Source organism: Thamnophis elegans, chromosome 4, assembly GCF_009769535.1.
Source record: "Thamnophis elegans isolate rThaEle1 chromosome 4, rThaEle1.pri, whole genome shotgun sequence".
NCBI classification, from domain to species: domain Eukaryota; kingdom Metazoa; phylum Chordata; class Lepidosauria; order Squamata; family Colubridae; genus Thamnophis; species Thamnophis elegans.
In genome coordinates, this window is record NC_045544.1 from 38,980,360 (window position 1) to 39,008,033 (window position 27,674).

The following is a 27,674-nucleotide window of genomic DNA, read 5'->3' on the forward strand; positions in this document are numbered from 1 at the left end:
TTTTTGAAGTAACTGCAGGGGTGGGCTCTATGGGTTCGCCCAAGTTTGGGATAACCCGTAGCTAATGTTATGGCCAGTTTGGAGACCCGCCAGATCCTATCCCTGGCTGACCCTGCCCACCCTGCCCCATCCCTCCCAGGAGTCTCCATGTGGCCCATTTTGGATGTGAGGTAAGTGCAGGGCATGTACGGTGACTTGGGGAGGGGAAAAAACTGCCCCCCCCCCGGATGTTCCGGAAGGCCAGCAACAGGCCCGTTTCCAGCCTCAGGAAGGCCTCTGGAGTCTGGGGGGAGCAGTTTTTGCCATCCCAGAGGCTCAAGGAGAGCTTCCGGAGCCTGGAGAAAGTGAAAACAACCCACCCCTACCCCGCCGTGGTGCAGGAGGCCAAGTAGGCCACTCCCACCATGGCCACACCAGAGAACCCATTGCTGAAATTTTTGAAGCCCACTCTTGAGTAACTATGTATACATTCCTAAGAACCTGAACAGATAACAGATAGGGAGGGAAAGATTTTGATTATGACTAATAAGAGACAAATGCAATCCTTCTTAAAGTTCACACCCAAACACGTACTCTTATTCAACCTGACACTCCTGACCACTTGATATATTTGATTACAGTATTCTACATGAGCATCATTGAAGATCACACACTCTAAAAACAACTTGTTCACTGTTTTCTTTAACAGAAAGTTCAAGTAGTCTTGAATGATCAAATGAGATTTAAGGTTGCCAACTGTTTTGGTTTATTTGAGTCGCCCTCCCCCCTCATTATTTGAATGTTTTCCTGAAAATAAATATGACAGCATGGTTAAATGCACTCATGGGAAATTCTTTGCGCAAGAAAAAGAATATTGAACCTTGTTTGAAAAGGCTATTGCTGTGAATTAACTGTAAATAGCAAATAAAATGTGACCTTGGGGAAACTCTGGAACATTCCTATGTTACACCAGGGACACAGTTCAGATTGTAAAGCATGAGAGACAATCTTCCGCAACGTTATCTTAGGAATCCATATGTTAAAAATATAGCTTAATAATTGCCCAATTGGGAATATATTATTTTTCTCTGTATGTAAAATATACCTTTCTTCCCTACAAAAAGCTATTTCACCTGAGAAGGAAGTAGTTATGAGCCTTATTATGAGCCTCTTGCTTATCTACAGCTGATTTTCTGTCATTACTTGACTGATCAAGATAGTATTTTCCAAGCTATTGCTCTATTCCCTGTGAGAAAATTTACTAATGGTTCTTTCTCCTCCTCCCATGTCACAAAGGTTGTGACACTTTTACAGCAGCTCTTTACCAAAGTCAAAGAGTTTGATAACAATAATGGGGTATTCAGAATGATGAGATTAGCAGTTCCTGCCAATGAGTTGCTCTTTTTGCATTAGAACCTGAGATAGATAAATAATGTGAAGTCTGGCAGAAGACTTGGGACATTTTGGGCCATTGTGTCATTGTTAATGTCTTCCCCATGACAGCATGGCTTTCACAGCTTATCAAAATTATTGCGAGTGGTTGCCAGGTAACAAAAAGGACAAAAGTTACATTTTAGAAAAGCTGCCTTATGCATGGAATATTTTCTGTTGGGAGTACAAATTACATAGAGCTCATGCTATTACGCAGATGCTTTTAAATAATATTGTATTGGCAAGAAAAATTATATGATATGCTTTCTTAAAGATTTATTACTTTCTTTTTTAGAAATTAAGCTGTAATTTACCTCAGATTCACAGTCTCTTAGGTCACTGGAAGTGCATCTGGTGTCCTTACTTCAAAGAACACTAAGTAGCACGGAATGTTTGCATGAAATTTTAATTTTTAAATTATCACCTTGAAATAAGGTGAGTTAGAAATACCGGCAGAGGAGGAATATTGGTTGTGATATCCCTGAGTACAAGGTTAAATAAAATGTGTCCATTTTGCTTTAGAATCACATCGAACTTTGTCCTGGAATTAAGAGCAATACTATATAAGCTTCAGAAAGTGCTTTCAAGAGCACAGATGCATGAAGGCAGCCTCTGACTGCAACTCTTTAAAGTAGTTGTGCTTTTTCCCAGGATCAGATGGCAGCTGCAGAGGGCAGCATCATTTTGGAATGAAACCAAGGTATAAAATAGGTGAGGGCAGACTTTTAACCCTAAGAATCATCAAGGCTGATGAACGTTGAATGTTGAATGTCACAGCTAAGAATGGCTACATAAATGCAGAGGATGCACAGCACTTTTAAAAAAGCAGTCTTAATAGATCCAGGAACTAAATGAGTTGATTTAAATTCAAATATTTTCCTTTCCTTTCTTATTTATGAGTCTAGATTTCCTCCTTCAAGTTAAGAAACTCAATAAAGAATTTCTTTCTTCCTCCTCCTCTTCTTTCTCCTCACTTTCTTCTCCTTCTCTTATTTTTCCTCCTCCTCCTCCTCTTCCTTCTCCTCCTTCTCCTCTTCTTCTTTCTCCTCCTCTCTCCCCCCCCAACATACACACGCACAAGTGTAGGATATCTCTTTTACAATCACAAATTATTGCCTTTTTCATATAAAATTGTGTATTCTTACTATATTATTACATGTTTTTTATACTTGCTGCTCTGGGGATTTTACTAGCTAATATAATAAGTTTATTATGAAGAGTTGAAAGAATTGAAATAATTTGCAAATTCAAATTTATATACGAACTGGTTTAGACAGATAGTACTAGTGAAAGAGGAATGCACCATCAAATAGAAAATCTGCTCAAAACGGAGAAAAATGTACAGTATTCCTTTGATCTATGAAAGTATGTCAGTTATCTGACTGTTTGAAATATTGTGATGTGTTATCATCAAAAAGCAATTGTATTATATATGTGTTGTTTAGCATGCGATAACTCTGGTGCCTCTACAGTTACAATTTTTACACTCTGTTTGACATGGTATTTTGTTTGACATAAAATTGTAATTGAATTGTTGCAAGTCTAGCACTTTTAAAATGTGTCTAGTTTGGTTTTATCTATTCACTAAGGATGTAGAGAGAGAACCATTTGGTTTGCAGATCCAGTCTGATTTGATAAATCGATCTGGAATGGGACTTAGAAAAAACTGTTATTTCCTAGTCTGACATGAGAAAAACAAATTATATTTATATCTGTTTGCTTACAAATGAAATTTGCAAAGAAGTTAAATAGCAATAGCACTTAGACTTATATACCACTTCATAATGCTTTTACAGCCCTCTCTAAGCAGTTTACAGAGTCAGCATATTGCCCCCAACAATCTGGACCCTCATTTTACCCATTTCGGAAGGGTGGAAGACTGAGTCAACCTTGAGCCTGGTGAGATTCAAACTGCAGCTAGGAGTTAGCTGAAGTAGCCTGCAGTACTGCACTCTAACCACAACGCTATCTTGGCTCTGATGAAGTGTCACAAAGGAATGAACATTCCAACTGTAACAGAAATCATGTTTTTTAGGTTACAATCCTTTAAAATCAGTTGCATTTGTTTGTTTTTAAGTGCTCAGAGTTTAGCTTTGTTCCTAGAACATGGTACAGGTAGTCCTTGACTTATAACCACAGTTGAGCCAAAAATTTATGCTGCTAAGCTAAACATTTGTTAAGTGAGTTTTTCCTATTTTACAACTTTTCTTGCCACTGTTGTTAAGTAAATCACTGTAGTTGTTAGGTTAGCAACCCAGTTGTTAGTGAATCTAGCTTCCCCATTGACTTTGCTCAGCAGAAGATCGCAAAATGTGATTGCATAACTCTGGGATACTGCAACCGTCATAAATATGAGTCAGTTGCTAAACATCAAAATTTTGATCATGTGACCATGGGGTTGCTACAATGGTCATAAATGTGCAGAATGGTCATAAGTCACTTTTTCAGTGCTGTTGTAACTTTGAACGATCACTAAATGAACTGTTGTAATTCGAGGACTACCTTGTTTTATCTCTCCAGAAGATTCATTTCACTTTGTCAACAGATGGAACGAGCATAGGTTGTTCTTGTGGCCTTCTGCAAAATTCTCTAGAACATCACCTGGCCTGCCATAATGATGTGTCCTAAATAGTCATCTGTCAAGCCAGGATCTTTAAATGTCAAAAAGACCATCACCCTTGTAGAAGAGAGAGATAAAGCGCCTATCTGCATGTTTTTTTAGAATTTTTAGCTATTCAAACAACTAGACCAAAATTAAATTACAGGAGAAAGATAAGAAACTAAATACCCTCTAGATGGACAATTTATTGTGTATATTAGACTTACTTTTATTCTTCTCTCTCCCTATTTTCACTTCATGCTATCTGCTTTCAGCATATCTCAAAATGAATGTCTACAGTGAGGGTTCCTAATTAAATTTATGGATCCTTTTAAAATTATTTGTAGGTTCACATGATTATGTTAGTGTTCCTTTCCTTATCTACATGGGGCTAGTGATTCAGTTTCAAAATGAAAATGAAAAATCACACATTGGAGTCCATAAACATTATGCATAGAAGACATTACAGATATCTAAGGTAACAGTTTTGCCGCTTTGTATTACATTTTCAACCACGAGTCAATGAAATTACATAATTTTAAATGTATGTTTGTACATTTGTACATAATAACAAGTTAAACATGTTATTTCATAACATGTAAAAGATAAGACATTTTTAATACATTTCAGCAATTTTCTCATTGTATTTTTTCCTACCATCTTAGTATTGGAGTGATTTAGCCTTAGAGATATATAGGCCCCTTATTACTTTATATCTCTCAGATAAATAATTTATAATGGAGTGGTTAGCAGTTAAATTTCAGTGTTGCATGTATTCTAATAAGGTACCTGCAGGATATTTAATTTTGAACATATTAGCTTCCATGGATATTGGTTTAGCAGATGTTCTGTTAAGATAACTGAGAAATTAAATTACTTTTCTTCTCAAAGCATCCAGTTAACTTTGTAGGTAAATGCCTTTGAGCATGAAATCTGACCAGGTTTTTTTTTTTTGACAAATAGCTATCAAAATGTTTTAAGTAAATGACTTCATTTTATTTTTCCAACTTCTATTACTATTACAGATTTGACATGGTTGATCATATATCTAACAAATGAAAATTGAAAATGGAGCTAGTATCCAACAGTGTAGGTTATATTGAAGATAGTTTCATGGGTAGATACTATAAGGATGCTTGTGGTTCCAGATAAATTAGTTTGCAGGGTTTTTTAACCTCAGCATTTCTACCAGTTAGAATGGAAATGATTGCAAAATTAAATTCAGTATTACTGTAGAAATGGTATATTTGGGTAAGCTTTCATGAACACTTTTATTTTTCTACTTTCAACTAATAATTCATATGGTAATAAGAAGTTAAAGGTGATAGAATAGAAGGAAATTATATTCATAGTGTGTTAGAAATATTTGAGTCTCTAGCAGATTGTAGGAGAAAATCTGACTAGACTTTATTTGAAAGAGAATGGAGAGAGTACATTAACCAAATCTTAAGAGAATTCATAAAAATTAAAGAAGAGGAAATGAACTCATGTTGGATGTATATTACAATATCAGATACACATAACATGCTTAATCCTGCTTAATTGCAATCCTCAAATTTCAGCCAGGACTCTAGACAGGATTTGAGATTAGGTACGTTAATGACAAAGAGAATGGTCTTGAAGGACAGGACAGAAGGAAAACCCACTACCAAGGCAATACTTAGATAAGAGGGGCTTGAGCCAAGGAAATTGGGTGAGAAAACCACTTTCTATCTCACCCAAAGATGAAGTAGGAGAGGTGGAAACACATTCATACTGAAAGATTCTGTTACGATAGATGTTACAACGAAAAAAATCCTGACTTTGCTGGCATTGGTTTCTTACTTTGGTCTACCGTGTAGGACTGACATGTGTATTTTTCATGTCATGAGGCACACAAAGGCAGTCTCTCACCGAAGAACCTTCCAAATTCACTCCAGTTATTCAAATTTCCATTAGATCCTTTCTGTTCCACTCGAGCTTAGTGCAGACAAAAGGATCTTCCCACACATTGTTGGTGTCTTCAATTTTTCAATTCTAACTGACTTCATCCTGACACGCTTCCTGCTTCTTAGTTATGCTTGTTGACATTATAGTTGTTAATTACCAAGATATACTGACCAACATAATTCAATTAGCAACCTCACGAGAATAACATAAGAGAATTCCTATGCCAGTGATGGCTAACCTTTTTGTCATTGTGTGCCAAAAGCGCGCCCATAATGCAATGCGTGCACAATGCCTCCCCTCCATGCCCTGACCCCTGCATATGCATGCATGACCACCCGCATTCCTGCTTTCCCCTGTCCCTGTGTATGTGCGCATGACCCCCGCATCCCATTTTGGCCCTAGGAGGCCTCCCTACAGCCTCCCGGGACCAAACATGGGCCATGGGGTGTGGGGCAACCCCCGCACTCCCCCCACATGTGCACAATCAGTTGGTCGGTGGGAGGCATGCACCCATGCACGGTGGAGCTGGGCTGGGGTGAGCGATTGTGTGCCACAAAGAGGGCTCTGCATGCCACCTATGGCACACCTGCCATAGGTTCACCATCATGGTCCTAAGCAATATCACTTAGGTATTTCTAGGTGGTCAATCAGACAAGGACATTTTACACTTAATAGTCTCGTTTCATCAGCCTGTCCCACCCAGTCAGGCAGGGAAAGTATTTTGAAGACCCTGCCAAGCAAAGAATTTGGACTGGCAGTCTCCAACAAGATAGACTTCTCTGCCATTGCTCCCACTCTGTGTAATATTCTCCCCTTGGAGGTAAGGCATGCCCTTACTTTTCTGACTTTCTGGAAAGGCATACAAATGTGGCTTTGCAGCCTTGCTTGGGACACACAGCCATGGGACTACTTAGTGCCCTAAAAGTTCTACTCCCTTTAACATGTTAACTTTAACATTCCTTGCACCAGTTTTAAATTTTATATACTGTTTTTGTGCTGTTAATATTTTATTGAAATATTCTAATATTTTAATTTTTATTGTACACAGTTCTTAAATAAATAAATAAACAAAAAATTAGCTGAAAGACCATGTGTAAAGAATAGCTTAGAGAGAAACTGTGTTACATTAAATGTAAAAGGTTGGGAAAATACAGATCAAAAGGAGAAAAAGAAAGTTTAATGTAGAACCAAACTCCAATGCATGGAGAAACAGCAATATATATATCATTACATATCTCCATCTTTTTTTCAGTAATGGTACTACAACAACTGACTTTCTCTCTGATCCTGCCTTCTAGGTATATTTTAGCTGTGTCTGATCTCATCACCTTGGCTGCTGGCCTCCTTTACAGATCGTGATTTTCAGATTTCTCTTTTTCCCAGACTACTGCTTAGGTCTTATACCCAAATTTCATTACATCTTAGTTTCTGGAGGACTCCAAGGGAAGAAGATGCAGTTTGAAAAGGCAGTCATTCTTATGTCAGTTAAATTCATCAAGAGTTGCTAGGGGAATCAGACTCATTGGACAGAAGTCAAACTTTGACCAGTCTCCATCATGGGCAGTGCAACTTTTAGAGACTCAACTTTTTTCTGCTATTGGTGTTTCATTTGTATGTACAGTCATACTGTTTTTCTGCACAACTAGTACATTTATTTGTTCATTCATTTAAACCATTTATATTGTACTACAAACTTATTTTAAGAATACTTTGTTGACTATCTCCAGGAAGATTAATTTTTTTTAAAGTTCTAGAATTGCCATAAAAATGGAGCTACGTTTCTAATATATTCATGATACTTAGCCCTCTTTTTTCCCCCATTATGGCTTGTTTTTGTTCCATGATGATGAAAAATTCTGTTATGTGGTGTCTTATCCCATCCTACCCTTGTACATTCAGATATAGAGACTTGGTTGTACCTAATGTGATCTTTCCAAAATCTACTGCTGCAATTTTAATGGGATTAATTTATGGTGCATGCTATCTGTTCACCAGACAATTGCAAGAGTATAGCATTCTACTTACTGAGGAACTACAAGCACTTATTTAAAAAGAAATTGGATTTTGTGTTTGTGGGATGGGACTTGATTGATCAAGTAACATTGCGAATCAAACAGAAGTGTAGGTGATTGTTGATTTCATTCCAAGAGCTACCTCTTTAACAAGGAACAGTATAACAAAGCACCTCTCTCCTAAAATAGGTAGCTAATTTGAGCAGTTCTATGATTTGGACTTTTATTCACTTGACTTTGCTCAGTGGTAAGTATGTTTACATGCAGAGATCTATCCTAATAGAAAAATACAGATTAGACAAGTGGTGGAGCAGAGGTGAATAATTAATTTATGACTGTAGGTCTTCAATCTGTTAAGGTAGCTTTCAACTTCCCCTGGCAAAAAAATGTGAAAACAACTAATAAAAATAAAAGGCATATATAATAGAGACTGGCCAGCATAATACTAACATGAAGCAGGTAGCACACTTATTTCCATGCAAACAATATTTGCTGCAGATCTTGCAACAAATGCAAAGCTACCCAATCCTCTGTCTCTCTCCAAAATAATTCCTACACCCACCATTGCCATGTTTACTGAATCATGCTGTTATTTCTTACTCAAGAATACTCAATTCACCTGAAGTTCTATGTTCAAGCTTATTATTGGAATACCTTGTGGAGTTGTCATGCTATATAAACAGCTACTGGCTTTCCTTTTCTTCCACAGGAAGAATTACATTTGGATAACAACGTAGAAGTTTATCTCTCCTTACAGTTTACACTGATACTTTATGATATTTATGTGATTGATTGTCAAGACTGGGTGTCAGCCTCAGTGGCTGACTGAGTTGGTGAGGCCTCGTTATTATTTGAATAGGGAAGTACCAAGAAATCAGTGTAGTAATTCATAATACATTCTGGAAGAAGGCAGTGGCAAACAATATCCATAATGTTGCATATAACACATTGAGTTGAGAATGACTTGACCTCTGCCTCTTTATTTTACCTATTATATAGATTTTATTCATGTGATTTATTATTATTTTGGCATCAGACACGGAAGACTAATTATACATGTGAAGTTCTAATTATAAGTATAATCTTTACTGTACATTGTACTTAAATACAACAAAATTGGTTACTTAGTTACTTGGTTAATTAGAAACTGATTTAATTCATCCTTATGCACAGGAATCTGTTTAACTAACAGTCGGCACAATTTTGGCACTAGTTAAGGGTCAATTCAAGAGGGGTTGTACTTTGTCCATTTGTGGCTATATAAAGACTCAAGGTCTATGTTGGTGAACCTATGGCACAGGTGGCACGCAGAGCCCTCTCTGCGGGCATGCCAGTCATCGCCCCAGTCTAGCTTCACTGCACATGCCTGAGTGCCTCCCCCCAGCCAGCTGGTCTTTGGATCTCTGCTGTGCATGTGCAATGCACATATGGGGGGTGAGGCACATGCATGGGAGGTGCTCGCATTGCATTTTGTGGCCTTGTTTGACTCCACTCTCGGGTTCTGCCACTCCTCCTACAGTAAGCCACACAGAACTGTTTGACAGTGAGCAACATATAAATTTGTGAAATAAAATATTATACAGAAAGCGGTTCCATGGAATTAAATAATACTTCTGATTTAGTGTGTAAATATCCGAACTCTAGATGGAAGATAAAATTCAAGCTTTTTATGATTTAACAGTTTTGTGGGATGCAGTGCTTTTTAATATATAAAAATGGGGAAATTAATGGGCTTCTGATGTAATCAGGCATTTATTTGGAAGGAAGGTTTTGGGGGAAAGACTTACTAGGTTACTGATTATTAGTTTTTCTTCATTAGCACATGACTTGAGAATACAATTGTAATGATAATTGCATGGCTCTTGGGTTTTGCATTTTGAAATAGCATGAGGTTATAAAAGTGGAGTAATTGGAATCTGTTTCTAGGAATGTTTCTTGATGCATTTTTACAGTTTTCTTCCTACCTAGTGAAATATCACATTTACATGACTATTAAGAATGAACACAATTTAGTAGTCAATGTCCTTATTCAGATTCTTTGAAAAGTATGCAGCTTCCACAGGAATTTAATGGAATATATGATGCCAATTGCTGAGTAAAGTGGTGAATTCTCCTTCACTGGATAGAGGTAGGACAGCTATCTGTCAAAGATGAGGTAAACTGGATTGTATTAGGATGTCTTAAAGAGCTCTTCCAATTCTATGACTCCATGCTTATTTATAAACAAGCAAGCAGTTTTATAGATGTGTGTATTAGAGCATCTTTGAATTATCAAATGCATAAGATATGCTAATGGAAAATTCAAGTATTCCTGATCTCTAGAGTGCATCTATTTTGACATTAAAAAGACCACAGATTTGATCTTTGTCATTTGCTGTATTTAATAACAATACTGAATATATTAAAATTTACAATTTATTTTAAATTTTAAATTCAACTACCATACTTTTAAATAGTTATTTACAAGAGATTTTGCTGTCAGCATATAAGAAGCAGTGGTCATTGACCAAATCACTTGATCTGTAGGCAATCTAATATAGTCTGACAGTAAAGGCTGCTTTGTGAGTAGGGCTGGATTATGAGTGCCTGATTCCCAGCCACCCATAATCCAGCAGTAAAAATGACAGCTTCTGTGGCCTACTTACAAGGAGCAGTTATATAGAGTTTGGATGATCTTATGGATATATTCAATTGTTCCAGAGAAATTATACCTGCTCCTATTCAGTCACATTTCCTCTCACAAAAGCTGTGTTGTTAGCTAACAAAAGCCAGCAAAATGTCAGCTGACCATGGAACTGTGCAGCAAATCGCATTTTTTGATGCGGACCATTTTTCATCTGGCAGTCACTGAGATTGTCCAGTCAACACTGGTTTAGGATTTCATGCCCATTGTAATGACCATGTACTTTCTCAATTATTATTCAGCCCTATGCTTGCAGTAGGATATATGCTAAGTTTGGTACAGTGAAATCTCAATTTATTGACTCATGATGGAATGCACTTTATGCATGAAATGGACTAATATTTACATTACACAATATAAAGCTATCATCTGGATAATGATGCTGTTACAGAAATGGGCTCGTTTGCACAAATCACTTGTATTTGCACAAATAAATAGGAGACATGTCCTCCTCCCAATTAAACTTACTAGGGTTTATTGTCTTCTGGTTTTACTGTCTTCTGCTTATCTGAAAGAGATGATCTGAAAATATAGGAATTCTGTGTACCTCAATTATTATGAATAGCTCATTCTCAGATAAATTATAGATTAACAGCTGATATTATAAAATGTTTGCTACACTAGAGGAATATTGAAATTGTCCAGTCTCAATCTCTCATGGATCTCCTGAATATCCTGCTGTAATTGTCTATCTGGTATGTCAATGATACTTTTGGAATATCTTTGACATTATCTTTCCTAAATCCAATCTTCCCTCTAACTAAAGGAGCATCTCAGTTTACCAGGAACCTGAGTTCAGTGAAGCAGCTAGGTAGAAAGCAGAAGACTGAACATGGAGTGAATCCTTTTTTTAACGTAATGGATGCACAAGTGGACTTGGCACCCCCTGCCCTATTTCATCTGCATAAAATAAGTTGCTAGTGTTATGGATGTCTTGCATTTTAAAGATTTTTGGAGAGATGAGCCAGAATAGTTGAAAAATCATTGTGATGAATTCTCATATTCTTTGCAGAAAAAGACATAATATGTACTGTATATGGAAAGATTATAGTCACCATATGCTTTCTTGATCTTTCTTATTTCTTGTTGGGTCAAAGAATCAGATTGGGATTAGTCCATAAATGAAGAGTTCAGTAGTTGTTTGAATGTGTATTTTCCTACAGAAGAATTACTTGAATATTTATTTATTTATTTATTTTGTTTGTTTGTTTGTTTGTTTGCTGCCCATCTAACCGCAAGACAATTTAGAGGTTCTCTTTAATTATAGGGTGGAAGAGTCCTGCAGATTTTACTCCACTAGTGATTGCCAACTATAGGGGGTGGTGCTTTTCTCATTTCAACAAAGTTAAGCAAGCACTGTCCAAAGACATTTCTGCAGTCATGTGGCCAGCATTACCTTTAGTTCTATGCTTGATTCAATATTCCATTATTTAGTGAAATAAATGTAGAAAGTGCTCATCTTGCAGCTCCAGATGCATTGTAAGATTATCTGGACCTGTTTCAATCAAAATTTTGTCCATGAATCGTATCCATTAATATGGATCCAATATCAATACCTAGGCCTTGATTTCTGAATATTGACAAGATTCTATCTTGGTCCGATGCTACTTTTCATCTTCATGTAGATGAAAAATCATTTAAGCCTCTATTCCAAACTTTAGTACAATAAAGGAACTCATACCCTTTGATATTGCTTTATCTTGATTAAAGTCTGGATGAAAGAGAATAACTTGGTATGAAATCTCAAAAGGTGAAGATTGTGTAGCACACAAGAAAATTGGATTTGGAGATTAAAATTACACCTGTTTTGGACAGCACTGCACTCGCTCAGAGAGAATGGGTTTATAATCTGGGCATACTCCATGGTAATTGAATTCTTTGGTGATGGCTCTAACAAGAAATATATTGCCCAGATTATTGGTACTGGTTAGCTAGACTTCGATTGCAATAAATATTTATTACTGCAACATGCTCTAAGTGAGGCTATCCTTGAAAAGTATTCAGAAATGACATTTGGTGCAAAATGCTGCAGGTATGTTGCTAAGACTGCAATGTGTGGGTATCACATGATATCTACCGTATTTTCACGACCAAAAGCCGCACCGGATTAAAAGCCGCAGTATCAATTAACGTTAATTTTTCAAACTTTTTCCACATATAAAGCGCAGCGGGTTATAAGCCGCACGTTTCCCGACACTTCTGGACATCTGTTGCAGTCGCGAGGAGGAGCGGAGAAGAGCGCGAAGGTTCTTGGCGCTCCAGGAAGCCGCGAAAGCAGTTGGGAGAGGCGCACGGCTTGGTTTCTCCTCCCTGGATGTCGCAGCAGCAGCCCCAAACTCACCGATCTCAGTGTTTTTCGCATCGGGGTGTGCTGCAAGAGCATGCCCCGATGCGAAAAACACAGAGTTCAGTGCGCTTGGGGCTGCTGCTGCGACGTCCAGGGAGGAGAAACCAAGCCGTGCGCCTCCCCCAGCTGCTTTCGCGGCTTCCTGGAGCGCCAAGAACCTTTGCGCTGTTCTCCGCACTCTCCTCGGCTCCTCACAACTGCAATAGACGTCCAGAAGCGGTAGGGGCTATCGAGCTGGAAATCCAATCCCCATTAGCCCCAAAAGCCGCTTCTGGACATCTATTGCACTCGCGAGGAGCGGAGAAGAGCGCGAAGGTTCTTGGCGCTCCAGGAAGCCGCGAAACCAGCTGGGAGATCTTTTTCCACATATAAAGCGCACCGGGTTATAAGCCGCACTGCCGGTTTTGGATCAAATTTTAGGATTTTCAGTGCGGCTTATAGTCGTAAAAATACGGTATACTGAAAAATCTGCACTGGCTATAAATCACCTGGTGGATATTATTTATGATTTCGGCATGGACTTTTGAACCCTATATAGCTTTGTGTCTGATTCTCCTAGTCAGTATTTACTATGGTACGTATTTTCAAGTATTTTGGAAAACTAACAGAAACACATCTCTTTCACCAAGCTTTCAGCTGTTAATTTATTTAATGATAGTGATTGTTAATGATACTGATTTCACTGACATGGTTTATAGTTTGTATTTAGTTCTAATTATTTCAAGCCCCCTGGAGTGCTTATATAAGCAGAAAAGCAGGAAATAAATATAATAAATAAATAAAATGTTGCTTCTGAAGTAATACATCTCTATAAATATTTGAATGGTTAAAGTACTGTAAAATGAAATTAAAAGAAATGGCATGCATATCATAAAAAGTTGTTCCTGTAAATTTGGTCACTGGCAGTTTCCAAAATATATGCCACTTTTAGTTGTTGCTGTTCACTCTTTCAATTTTATTCATGATCCTTTTAATTGGCTTAGATAAGCTCTCTCCCACTGATTTAAAACTATGTATTAAAATGCCAGCTCTCTGAAGACAAATGTTCTGGCTTAAGTGTCTGCAAGTGTGTTGTGCCAATGGAATTAAGGATCTGAGACATTTGGGAAATAGAGAACGAAAGTGCTCCTAAACATTACTTCTAGAGATATATACAATTTCCTTTTGACTTTCATGAGCACCAGACTCTTTTTTGCAGCTTTAGATGTAGTGAAACATATGAATTCAGAGTGAAAATAAAGACTTTTCAATTAATGTACACATTTCTAGGCATATGCTGTTTCAGATTTGATCCTTTTAAGCACCTCTTCCTGAATCAGTTAAGACAGATAAAATGAGTTTTCATGACAGACATCTTATTTATTTAGCTAATATTGTGTTCAAATCTGTCCTCTAGTCTCTTGTAATTTTTAACTTTAAAAGAGGCTTTTGTTTACTAACTTATTCTCAAGCCACCTTGAAAATGTCTCTTGCTTTACTTTTACTGTTGTTTCAGCTGTTTTCTTTTTGTGAAGTGGTAGAAAGGTGTTGGATCTCTTGTCATTTACTTCAGTTCATCTCTTCCCCAACATCGAAGCCTCCTGTCTGTAGAAAATGGATTAGATTGATTATTTTTTCATGTCCTTCCTTGAGATTTAATTTTAAGAAACTGGAGGCCCATATAATGAAAGACAAGACATAGCCAAATTATGCATTTTTATCACAATTTCGATTTTAAAACAAATTGCATATCAATATCTCTATATTAAAAACAGTGGTATCCCCCTAAAATTGACTAATTTTAAAAGATATTTTCCCATGATCAACAATTAAAAAAGCAAAATGGTTTAAAAAGAAAAAATGATAAAATTGAAACAGAAGGCATGCTTGGTATCACAGAATAGTTTAGTGGTGGGGGGGAGGAATCAAAGGCCCTTTCAGACAAGAAATGTTCTAAACTTCTGGTTTAATTAATATTTATGTTAAATGGATGAGTCTGATATATACCCTGTTTCCCTGAAAATAAGACCTCCGCGGATAATAAGCCCAATCAGACTTTTGAGCGTACGGGCTAAAATAAGCTCTCCCTGAAAATATTGCAACACAGCAGCAGCCATGAGGTGACCATGCTCGCCATCTCCTGCACCTCAAAAATATTAAGAACTCCCCAAAAAATAATAAGACCTCCACAAAAAATAAAGCCAAGTGCTTATTTCTGGGGTCAAAAGAAAATAGGACTCTGTCTTATTTTCAGGGAAACACGGTAATCCTGTCAATTTTTAAGGCAAAAAGCAACAAGCATTTGTATAAAAAAAAAGGCAATAAATACATGGAAACTTTGCATTCTGAGAATCTGTCATTTACTGGATGTACATCTGAGTCGGTAGGACAGGACAACAGAAAGGTAGTAGTTAGACATTCTAGCTTGCAAAGTAGAGCATAATAATTTCATTGGGAGAAATGCCAACTTTGTTTGTGCTTCTGACATACTGGCAAAAAAGGATCAAAATTGATCCTTGAACTATATGTGAGACTATGACTAAAGTTGATAACCTTGTCTATGCTGAAAGCCTCAATTAACCCAAACCATCATAAGTGATGGAGTTCAATATTTATGAGCCCATCAGATTATACTCATGGGAAATTGCAGAATGAAATGTAAGACGTAAGGCATGAATCAACAAATGAAATGAAAAATCTTCCAGTTCTAGATTGAATGTTGATTGCAATTATTATTATTTTTCTTGTAGATAAAAAGTATTATGATTGTGGGGGGACAGAAATTTAATAAAGAACAGAAGAGAATACAGAAAAATAGACACCTTATTAATTTGCAAAATTTAAAGGAAAGGTTGAAGGGTGTAACACTAGTTTTCCAAAAATGTTCTGGTCTCATGATTGATCTGATCAATACATACAATATAAAAAAATAAAACATGGGTTTAATTGTAAATAAAAGGAATAACATGTGTACCAGAAATTAGTGTGTATGAATGTAAAAAGTTGTAAGCATGATGATAGTTGTATGTACACTCCAATAAATGATCATAGTAGAAAATGTAGACATGATTCAGACATAAAAATGTAGAATATTCTGAATTGTTTTGCTGGCGAGAAAGACAAGAATCATTGGAAGAGAGGAAGGGAGGGCAGCACTGTCTTCAGTTATCTTTGTCAACTCCAATTTCAAGACTGATAGCTGTTCTGCCAAATATCTGATGTACACTATTGATCAAAGATAACTGTTTTATGTAATGTGAAAAACATCAGTACAATGTTGAATGCTAAAGCATTCTACTTTTTTATTTTTTTGACTCGGAAGAAGGTGATTAAAATAGCATGCGTGCAATTTGAAGCAATAGTAGATGATTGCAGATTGCTTCAATTATTTACTCTCCTGCTTCAAGGCACTGTCTAGTTTGATGATCCAAATAATATAATTTGCCCAGCATTTTTCCTGTCCACTCAAGATTAGAAAAGGGAAATGTCATGTTATAGTTCTGTACTAAATCAATATATGATTTACCAAATGGAATGGAAAGATAAAAAGTGTTTTTGCTGTATAGTTCCTTGGTACTTAGCACTTAAACTAATAAAAAAATTGTGGGGAAAGCTGATTCATGGACAACTTTCTCTTATCCTATTTTTCTTGTCTAAAGAAGAAAGTTAGTCCAATACGTTCACAGAATAGAACTCTGCAAAACTGATGTTTCTTCGACTGCATAGATAAGTGGTTTCATTAATTCTGCTGTGCATCCAAAACTTTTTGCTGAAGTGTTGAGAGACCTTGTAATACATGGGTGTCAAACTGAAGGCCCGGGAGCTGGAGCTGGCCCATGGGGTGTGTAGATCTGGCCCCTGAGGCTGCCCTGGAAATACTGAACACCAGCCTCCAGTGCCTCTGCCAGCAAAAATGGAGCTCGCAAGGGTTACACGTGGTTCCCTGAGCTCTGCTTTCGCTGGCAGAGGGTTGCAGGAGGCTGTCTCATCCAAAATGGAACTTGGCAGCCCATTTTCACTGGCAGAGTACTCGGGCCACCAAAGGCGCCCTCCCCCGACATGAATGACATCATGCTAGCCAGGGTCACCCCAACCCCTGAGGTCAAACACAATCCTGATGCAGACCTCAATGAAATCAAGTTTGACACCCCTATTGTAGAAGATAACCTGGGCCCAAGTCAAATAGAGTTTGTACATCAAATATATCACTTTAAATTGTATGTGGACGTTTATTTATTTATTTATTTATTTATTTATTATCAAAATTTATATGCTGCCCAATCCCGAAGGACTCCGGGCGGCTTACAAAAAAAAAAGAGAGAAAAAAAGACAGTTTAAAATCACAACACCACATACATTCATTCTAATCAGGGCTGGACCTCAACAATGAGGTCAACAGCCCCAGGCCTGCCAGAACAGCCAGATTTTTACAGCTTTCCTGAAGGCCATGAGAGTGGGTATGGTCCGGATCTCTAGGGGTAGCTGATTCCAAAGAGTCAGAGCAGCCACAGAGAAGGCTCTCCTCCGGGGATCCGCCAGCCGACACTGTTTGGCTGACGGCATCTGAAGAAGGCCCAATCTGTGGGATCTTACTGGCCGCTGGGAGGTATGTGGCAGTAGGCGGTCATGAAGGTACACTGGCCCTATAGTGTTAGATGCTAGCATCATCTATAATGGTTTCCACCAAGGTCTTCTGTTCCCGCCGAAACAGAGTTCAATCTCATTGGTCAAAGGGTCTGACAGCTGCTGACAGATTCAACCTTCGCTGGATTGTACATAGTTGTTACTGAGTTAATAAAGAGCTGTTGTTACCGTTAGCCTGTGTGTGCCTTTCCATTACCCGATGTATCATATAGCATCCCCAAATCCATGACCTATAATGTAGGAATGTTTCAATGTCTGAAATAATTTTAATCTACCAGCATTAGATTTTGGAGTAGACTTCAGAAGCAACCCCAAGCCAAGCACATTGCAGTAATCCATGATGGCATAATGAGGCTATGAGTGGCTCTCATCAAGGACTCTCTTATAGAGACCCCTTTGAGGAAATTATTCCCCAATTGAAGAATTATTGGTGGGATTTTTATAGGCAAGAAAAAGTGGATCCTCTACTTACGGTTCAAATTGTCCTTTCAAGATAGAATAAAACCAGTGGTTTGAATTACGCTCAGAATTGGCTAGCAATCAGTAAAGATGAATATAGTTCTGATGTAATATGATTCTCATGCAATTTTCAATTATTATGGTAATGCTATATAAATTTCTACAATGAAAATCTTCCGGTCTGAAGTTTCATAGGCATTTGTTGTTCTAAAAGAAAAGAAAAATGATCTATAGAATACTAGATCAGTCTAGAAGTGTACCAATAGGTCTAGAAATGTACCAATAGATCTAGAATTAAGATGTTTCCAAGGAACAGAAATTTGGACTCCAGATCATCCTTGAAAAATATATTAAAATATAAGTATTAAAAATACATACTTTGCTTGTTTAAATGTGGCACTGAATATACAACTTGGGAAAAAACTATTTTAATTAAACCACATAAGGACACTTTTAACTCATTTTATGTTTTGGAGACATTTTATAACTTCAGTAACATTATCTTTTGTCAAGAAATTTTGGTTTGGGGTATTTACTATTTAGAACTGTGGCTCTTGGGATTTTAATGCTGGTGTTCTTCTTTAAATGAGTTTGTGTGGACAGTAAAAATAATAATAATAAAGTAACAGAAATAAAATGACATTTTTAACAGATTTAGAATACAGTATTTTAATTATGATGCATCTGAAAGCAATACCAACTTTTTGGCTATAATTGTTGATTTGTTAAAAGGTTGGAACCTGGCTGACATACACAAAAAAAGAACAAAGACTTTGCTGTGAATCTTTCTTTGTGTTTAGTGGTATGAAGTCCCTTTATATGAGAAATAAAAATGCAAATTAACTAAAGTCTATTACTGTTCAGTTTCTGAATACATTAACTTGTAGATGAAAGGTTACATGACTTTTCAGTTATAAACTGGTACTCTGAGAAGTGCAGTAAAACTTTTACTGAACATAATTTTTAGTTGGGCCTGTACCAACAACTTTTAAATACCTTGAGGGCTTCCAAGAATAATTTTATTCAGTCATTCTTCAGAAATTGTCAAATAGAGAAAGGATTTTTCTGGAAAGACTGCAGGCTAAGGCAGGTTTCTTAGCAGATTGCATAATATTATTAGGAATTGTCAGTCTATTCCTACTAAAGAAAAAAGAAAAAAAGAAAAAGAAATACTGAATTTCCAAATATAGAGTGAATACTTGAGAGGCCATCTGAAATATAAAATGCAGAGGAAATTCAGATACCATATGCAAGATAAATTAGTACCAGTTTTTCTTTTAGATTACCTAAAATGTAGAACATTTACATATTGCTTTAGAGCCAAATAAAGAACTTCCTAGCTTGATTTCAATTTTTATTTCATCCTTACTAAGCAATTAACCCAGAATCAAAATAATCTGATTTTTATTTTTTAAAAATCTGTATTTTCTTAAAATACAGTCAGTAAATTTTGCATGAAATTTATTGATTGTATTTATTGAATATGTATTTATTCTTCTCTATTTTGCGTCGGGTTATGATAGTCACATTTCCACTTAATCCACCTCCCTCACTCGCATGTAGAAGATGGTTTCTCCTCTTTTCTCCTCCAATGTTTTAATTGCTGGTGTGAAGTATATACAGATATATATTGTGACTATTGTGTTAGCATTAGGTGTTGACTTTGAAAGAAGCTAGGTATACCTCATACTTGTCAAAATAAACCACGGTTAGCATCCAAGGGGATTTGAAGAACCTTATTTAGAAGTTTATTGATAGACCCTTCTTATGAGTGGAAATTTATGTGAAGAAAAGAACATGGTTTTGGAGGCTCACTATGAGCATTTATAAGCTATTTGGGTTCTACACTGTTTCTCTTGTCATTTAATAAGGCATTTTGGAATCCAGTTTGTCCGATAATTGGATTCAGGATAACCTAAACCATGTTTTGGAAAATAATTCCATTCTCTAAAGCAGTTATTAATCTGTTATAAATACTCTTCAAAAAAATTAGTTTTAAGAATAGTGAATTCCTAAAAAAAAACCTTAGAAATTAATAGTAATTTTGATTTCCTACTTCTCCTACAAATGTTTCATATAAATCGTTCAAATATTCCAATTCATCCAAAATAATAATTTTCATAAGTTGGAAGTTTTATTTGTTCTTACTTAGTTAGTAGTGAGTTCATATTATGCCTCATTTTAATTAATTCAGAAAAAACATAAATTATCCCAAATGTTTTTAATTTACTTTTGTTTTTCTTTTTAATTCTGAGTTTGTTCTACGTGTGGAGACATTCCAGCTTGTTACAACTGAATGTAAAGAGGTAAAATATATGTTAAATTATTGGAAAATTAAAACCTACAAATAGTTATAGTAATATTTTATATTATGTATTTCATATTATTGTACACACACACACACACACACACACACACACATATATAAAATATTGATTGATTCATTGATTGATACTGCATATTATACATACATATATACTCCCAATCAATATAAACTAGAAATAATTTGTATAAAATTATAATATAATTTTATACAAGACATAATAAGAGTAGGTTACCATGTATATCAAGTATAGTCTTTTCAGTAATAGGAATATGGAGCAAACATTTTATATAAATCGGAAGGGATGTAACAATAAGATTGTCTGCATGTCTGTGCAAAAGAAATTGTATTTGGAAAAATAAGAGAAAAGCAAACTTCAACAATGTGATAATTATTAGAATTTGAAGAACAGGATTGTGAAAACTATCTGGTTTAAATATTTCAATCCATATATTGTTGAATAGTTTATTTTCTTGAACACATGAAGTAATTAATTTCTTGCCAATCAAGAAAAGGACTATATATAAAATAAACCATTCATTCTCAAAATTTTCATCATGTACAGACATTATTATGTATGTGTTCACAAGCAAAAAATATCGTAAGAAAATTTCATTTATGCTCAGGTCCATTACAATTGCTTTGTTTAGAATATCTGACCTCTTAATGTTTGCACATGACAAGGATATCTGTCAGCTGGGTATACTAACATTTTAGTACCATAACCATTTTTGAATTAAATATTATATCGAGTTCTGAGTTTCTGTACTGTTTTTTTTTTAATGAAAATAATTACATGTTTAGGTGGTGGATAATGAACAGGTTAAAATTGTTTATGTCTTTCTTTTAACAACAGAAATATTTCTTAACACAGTGCAAAGTCAGAGTATAAAATCACTGTTGGAAAATATATTGGCCACCACTTTGAATGGCTTTAAAAAGAAATTACACAAAAGCATTGAAGGTAAAGCCATCAATTGTTTCTTTTTACTGCATGATCTCTAGAATCATAGGTAATACACCATTTCAATGAAAGTTGCTGCAGCATAGAAACAGAAATTATTTTGAGGATATGGTGCTTGGTTTGATAAGTATTTAGTTCGAATTACCTTGATATTTCTTATGAATTTAAGTGACAGGTACAGAGATAAATTTAAATATTAAATATCTAGATACTCTAAACATTAGCAGAAAGACTAAGCTCAAGGAAGAAGTTATAAGCAAATGTATTTTATACGCAGCAGTATATACAGTAAATATAAATCCTGTAGTAAAAGTAAGTACATATTGGCTTTCCCATCTGAACATACATATCTGTGTTGCACATTTAAACCTTTGTGTATTATGAAAACAGTTATTTCATTGAACTAGCTGAAAAAGTTTCTACATAAGGGTTTGTGATGGAAAATTGTACTGAAAGAGTATTCATCAGACATTCCTCATTGAATTGGAGAAAGGTATTGAGTGAGATGCTGTGGGGCTTAGTCCTACATTATCTCGTCTTCAACAGTTTATTAATGTGTGTGATAGATCTACAAAGGTAACAAATGCAAATTAGGCTGTGTTAACAGAAATACCATTTCCAAATCATGCAAAGTAATTGTTCAATTTGGTTCTGCTTTGGTTAGACCTTACCAAATCATTGGATCTGTTTCTGTGCATCACAGTTTAAGAAGGATTCAAGAAATGGGAGAATGGTAACAAAGATGATATAAAATTTGAAGGAACTGTGTATTTAAATTTGTAAAAAGTCAACTGAGTACTCAGCATCTAGAAAAACAAAGCAAAAAGATGCTACAGTTACCATCTCAATTTCTATCTGTTAACAAGATAAAATGTGCAAGGGCTGATCCTGCTGGAGATGCATGGCCCACAATTACGGAAGGAATATTGCATCCCCCTCCAAAAAAAGGGAAATGCTTGTCCACTTGATGAAAGAATAGAATTTCCAGGAGTCTGGAAGTGAGGAGTGAGTTCCCACCAATGGGAGACTTTCCTGCCCATAGCTCCAAAGAAAATGTTACATGTTTATTATGTCTTCAGCAGAAGAAGAGGTAACCTCAATTTTCCAATGCTCATGTGGGTTCCGTAATGTTATGAGATCTAGGGCAGTTCCAGTCTCAAAACATAGCTGCCCAAATATATGGAAAGATGTTTACAGCCTTCCCAAAATGAGAGAGAGAAAAAACAAATTTATCAGCCTAGGACCAAAAGCTTTTAAGGTTCTGCTTTTCAACTATTCAAAAGTATATGTAATTTATGAATTTTTATAAAATGAGAAATGTGAGATATTTCTCGCGTGTGTGCTCTCGCGCTCTCCCTCCCTACCCCTCTCCCTCCCTACCTCCTTCTTGGATCTTGGACTACAGAAAAATCTATATGATAGGTGAAATACCTAGGCTAGGATTCACATATAGATGAGCATTGTACAGTACTTCTTTTTCTATTTACATTTGTATTTCTGTCTATTCTTCCTTTAGGGGACAATGTTGGTGATGACAATTCATTGTTGTCTTTTCACACATATTTAAGGTGAACAGATGTCCCGATTTCGGCGGGACAGTCATGATTTATAACAATTTGTCCCATGTCCCGGGGCGTTTTAAAAACGTCCCGATTTTCTGGCTTCATGTTGAAAGCCCAGTGGATTTACTTAAGAAATCCTAACCGGGGCAAGACCAAAGATACTCTGTCTAACCCTCTCTCTGTCTCAGTACTTTCATTGAAGATATTAAAACGTTAAAGCAAGAAAACGGACACACACTCCCGCCCCTTTACCTCATTTTGTAAGAAAAAAATGACCCAGTACCATAGAGCTCCAGGAAATACTTGGCTAGAGAAGTTGTGAGTGTTCCTTCCTGGATTTTCGAGAGGGGAGGGGCACGGAGGTTGGAGGTCGGCTCGTGTGGGAAAAATGGTGACAAAGTTTCTTTGAAAAATATTTCCCTGACTAATTTCACCATTTTAATTTGCTCAGTTCTTTGTATTAACATCTACATTATTCTGGATTGACATGGAGTCCAAGCCTGCTGGTAAGTGAGCTGGGTTTTTTTCTTTTATTTTTTTAATGTATTTTAAAATAATATTTTATTTATTGTGCATAGGGTTTTTTAAAATAGTTTTATTCTGTGTGAATTGTCTTAGACTATTTAAAAAAAGATTCTATCCAAAAATAAATTGAAGTGAAACCATTTGTAAAAATTCTATGCACAATACTTTGAAATATATTGTGCACAGAATTTTTAAAAATAGTTTTACTTCAATTTATTTTCTGTGGAATAGTTGGAAATGTTTTACTTCAATTTATTCTGTGTGGATTCCTTTTTTAAATTGTCTTATTTAAAAAAAGATTCTATCCAAAATACAAAAATACCAGCTGCAGTTATACACTTAAGAACTATGGCAAGAAAGGTGATATAGTGACCAAAGTTACAATGGCATTGAAAAAAGTGACTGATGACCATTTTTCACACTTAGCGACAATTTACAATTTATATTTGTAAATTGTAGTTATGTTGAAATTAAAAAAAATATTACAATACTATTTTTGCGTTGTATGAAAATTTTTGTTGCTCCATATAAAATTTTTAAAAAAGCCCCCCCCCCCCCCCGGGTCAAAGGTGTCCCTCTTTACCAATCTGAAAATCTGGTCACCTTACACATATTTCTAATAGTATGTTGGTTTCTGTGAACAAATTAGTAGTTCAACACACTTTTAACTAGAATAAATGAATTGCTAAAGTCCTAAAAACAATATTTGGTAAGCATCTCATAGGAACACCATTGAAATATGTGAAAATATGTGAAGTACTGGAATGCTTAGGAACAGTGACCCTTTTAAGACAATTTGTAATACTCAGATCCTCTATTTTAAGTGCAGAGTCAAAATACTATGACATACTAAAGTTATTGAATGAATATATATTATTGTTTCTTGTCATGACAGAGCACTGCCAGTAAGCTGTATAAGTCAGATGGACAGTTAGAGGCACCTGCATTTCTAAGTGAAGTAACTCCCTGTGGATTTTTCTCAGCCTTTTTAAAAGCCATTTTCCGCCCTCCCCAGGCTCCAGAGGCTTTATAGGAGCCTGGGGAGGGTGAAAAGAGCCTCCCTGCACAAAAAAACGGCTCTAGGGGCAAACCGGAAGTTCAGGAATGGACTTCTGGTTTGCTCGGAGGGTTGGTTTAAGAGCTTCGGAGGCTTCAGGGACCTTCAGGAGGCTTCCCTGAAGCCTCCGGAGGGCTTAAACCAACCCGAGAAAACTGGGGCGGGGGAGGCTGTTTTCGCCCTCCCCAGGCTCCTATAAAGCCTCTGGAGCCTGGGGAGGGTGAAAAAAGCATGGAAAAATGAGGGGGTGTCGCACCTCTCATGCATGCATGTGCACTGGGGTGTGTGTCGTGCGTTGCATTATGGGTATGGCACGCCCATGCACGATTCCCCTGTGCTCCCCGCCATGGCATGCGAGCCAAAAAAGATTTGCCATCACTGGTCTAGGGCAAGGGTCCCCATCTCCCAGTCCATGAACTAGTACTGGTCTACAGCATGCCAGAAACTGGACCACAGAAACAAGCAAAGCCCTACCCATGGAATGCAGGCAGCACATGAAACCACGTCCTCTCAGTCTGCAGAAAATCCTCTCTTCATGGAATCAATTCTTAGTGCCCCAAAAGTTAGGGACTGCTAGTCTACTCTGTCAGTATCGGTGAGGGTTGGCCCTTGAGTGGGATATTGTTTACTTGATTATTGGTCAGTTGCTAATCTTGGAGTTTATCTATGCTTATCTATGCATATGCTGATTGCTGGTAGAGAGGTGGTTAGCTCTTTTTGTTCCCTTTTGGCTAGTTGTCTCCTTTGCATAGTCTATAGATGTTAACGTCTATGTGTCTATTGAAGACTAATTTGTCAGATTGCCAGGCTGCTAGAAATTCCCTATGGTTTTTTGACTTGACTTTCAGATGGTCATAGTTTTCCAACTATGGCTAAATCTGTCTATATGTTGTGAAATTAAAACATTTTAATCATGTCTTCTGACTGTTCATTGGTGTTCATTGAAGTTTTCTGCCAGTCTTCTGTTGTGTATATATCCATTTTGTTGGAATATATTGTATAGATACAGTTTCTTTTTTCTGCTGCTCAGAGTTGCTGCAGTGAGTTTGTGCTCATCTAAATAATGTTCTTATGCAGCTTCTCGTGTGGGAGGTTGGGTTGTTGCTTTCATAGTGGAACACTTGGTGGTGTGGGTGGTTTTTCTGTACACTTGTGTTTCTAGTTTGCCATTATGGCCTATGCTGATCAGGATGTCCAGGAAGAGCAGTGAGTTGTTGCTTGCTTGCTTTTCTTATAAACTGGATTCCTTTCCAAATGTTATTGATTCCATTGGTGTCATTAACCTACAGTATTATCTAAGAATGTATCAATGCAATAATTATTTTAAGTACAGTTGAAAGGTTCTTCTTGTGCTTCTTTTTCTTTTTTTCTGTATAGATACATCAAATATTGCTTAAGGAAATTTTAATTCCAAAACACAGTACTCAGTTTTGTTAAATTTAGGAATAAATGTATGCAAAACACTAAATTTACTGGGCATCAGGAGAGAAAGTATGATTCTTTCTTAACTATTTTATTATTGGGGTACTCATCTAATTTAGGGCTAAGCTTATTTGCCATTTCCAGCTGAACAATTTTTAAATCTATGGCTGACAAATCTTCAAGGAAGTCTAGTAGAAATGTCCCACCTAGTAGCCTATCAGAATAATCGGAAATGCTGAGAAAGTTCCCTTGCCAAGTACAATAATTTTATCTTTATCAAACAGCTGAGTTATAGACTACACACTGTGGACAGGGAAGAAGGAATCTATTCTGCAAGAAGAAGTCATTCAATCCATGGACAAACACTATAACTCTCAGTATTTGCAGTACTGATATTGTAGCAATCAAATAAATTATAGGTTTGAAGAGTTGTAATGTCAGTTATTACTATCCCCCAAAGTTGTAATTTATGTGATTGTTACAAGTGGGGCTTTCCTTCTTGATTTGGAATTGGAGTATGGTTCTATTTCAGTTCAAGAGAAAGCCTGACTAAATTCAACTAACCTTATTTTCAATAAGCAGTTAATGCACCGGATAACTCATTTAATGTTTTTTTTATTATTGCTATCCCCATAAATATCATCAATAGTATTTAATTTAACTCACTTCTGACAGGTTCAGTTTGGACAAAAATATTTTGATATCTAAAAAAACAAAAACCATTGAAATTACATTCTGATATGATTTGAATATATTTTAAATATATTAATAGTTCTTAGTGTAAACATCCATCTGTTATTTGACCTATGCTTTGATTTTCTTTTGTTTGCTGATTCAGTGTCTGACTTTTTGAGTTTCAGAAATTGGCTTTACTCATTCCTTCTTAAATTATTTCTCCCCTAAGTACACATTTCTTTCTTGGTCAGAGCTTTGTGTATGTTCCCCTACTTTATTAGTATTTGCATATTTACATTCCATTGGCACCGAACAACTATTCTAGATTAGGGTCCCAATGCTGTTGACCTTTTTCAGTAATCTGATTTGCATATTGTTAATTGCGAAGGGAAGGGAAGATGTAAGCACAGTGCCCTTTCTGCTTCTGTCTCCAACATTATAATGAAATGGCAAGTTAGGCACAGATATTAACTCTTTTGTTGATGTTATGTACAACTGAAAATTTAAACCCCCTTTCTATGTATTCTTTACTCTATAAGACTCCCACTTTCCTTCTTAGCTGCTTGTGACCTCTTATCTAACAAAAATCAGTAGCATTACAACTTTAGATAAAACATTTTTCCAGTAGTAAAGAGTCAGAAATGATTATTAGGAATAATATTTATTGGGAATTTTGTAGTGTCCTTGGTGCTTTCTGAGCTTGGTTGGATACAAAACATCAGGCCTGTCAAACTGGCGGCCCACAGGCTGGATGCATCGTGCACAGGCCACACCCACCCACCCCAGCTCCACAAAGGCAAAAAATGTCACAATACGTCATGCGATCAAGTTTGACATCCTTGCAATCAATGAACCAAATGTCACTGAATAATCAGCTGTTAACTGAAGATATTATTGGATACCAATTTTTTTGCAAGTAAACAACCAAACTCAGAGAGCACCCAGGATACCACATTTCAACTCTAAGATACATGTATTCTCTTCTATTGATATGCATTTTTAAAAATCGTTTAACATTCTATGGTATTGGTTCAGCATCATATATGTATCCAGGATTTATGGCTAATAATTGGTGGCATTTGGT

At 36.3% G+C, this 27,674-nt stretch overlaps 1 protein-coding gene across 1 annotated transcript in view; it reads left to right on the forward strand.

The window, feature by feature from the left end:
- NKAIN2 (sodium/potassium transporting ATPase interacting 2) overlaps nucleotides 1-27,674 on the forward strand; it is a 375,982-nt gene that overhangs the window by 122,259 nt on the left and 226,049 nt on the right. The window lies entirely within an intron of this gene.